The sequence below is a fragment of the Echinops telfairi genome, unplaced genomic scaffold (genome assembly GCF_000313985.2).
Source record: "Echinops telfairi isolate 266 unplaced genomic scaffold, ASM31398v2 ScPeMD7_7410;HRSCAF=8448, whole genome shotgun sequence".
NCBI classification, from domain to species: domain Eukaryota; kingdom Metazoa; phylum Chordata; class Mammalia; order Afrosoricida; family Tenrecidae; genus Echinops; species Echinops telfairi.
In genome coordinates this window covers 26,081,781-26,082,557 of record NW_022111310.1, presented here as the reverse complement: position 1 = coordinate 26,082,557, position 777 = coordinate 26,081,781, and positions in this window count along the sequence as shown.

The window sequence follows — 777 nt, the reverse complement described above, 5'->3', positions numbered from 1 at the left end:
TGGAAATAAACATGTGGGCCCATGTGTACCATGCAGGAGAGTTTAGACTACACAGTCTCAAAGGCCAACCACATAAGGACTTATTGGAGATCATCTTCCTCATTTCACTAATGAAGGATTCAAAGTCCAAATGAGACCTTTGGGCTGTCTATGGACTTCATAGCTGGTACAACAGTCTTCCTCTGACCCCCCAGGTGCAGGAGGGGCAAGCCTTCAGTACTCAGCAAGGCCATTCACAAGACTGCTGGACTTCATTTCCTGCTAACAAATGAAGCGTGTGGGGCTTGAAGGTCCATCGTGAGAGCTCAAGGCTTCAGTGAGCATAACCTAGACCAGGCCAGGTGCATGCCGTTCTAGATTCTCAGGAAAATGTCAAAGCTTTTTACAAAGATATATTTGCTCCAAGCATCTTTTCCCAGGATTTTCTTTCTTTTTTTAAAAATCATTTTATTGGGGGCTCATACAACTCTTATCATAATCCATACATATATCAATTGTATAAAGCACATTTGTACATTCGTTACTCTCATCATTCTCAAAACATTTGCTCTCCACCAAAGACCCTGGTATCAGCTCCTCATTTTTCCCCTTCCCTCCCCGCTCCTGCCTTCCTCATGAACACTTGATAGTTTATAAATTATTATTTTATCATATCTTACACTGTCCAACATCTCCCTTCACCCACTTTTCTGTTGTCCATCCCCCAGGGAGGAGGTTTTATGTAGATCCCTGTAATCAGTTCCCCCTTTCCACCCCACCTTCCCTCCTCCCTCCTGG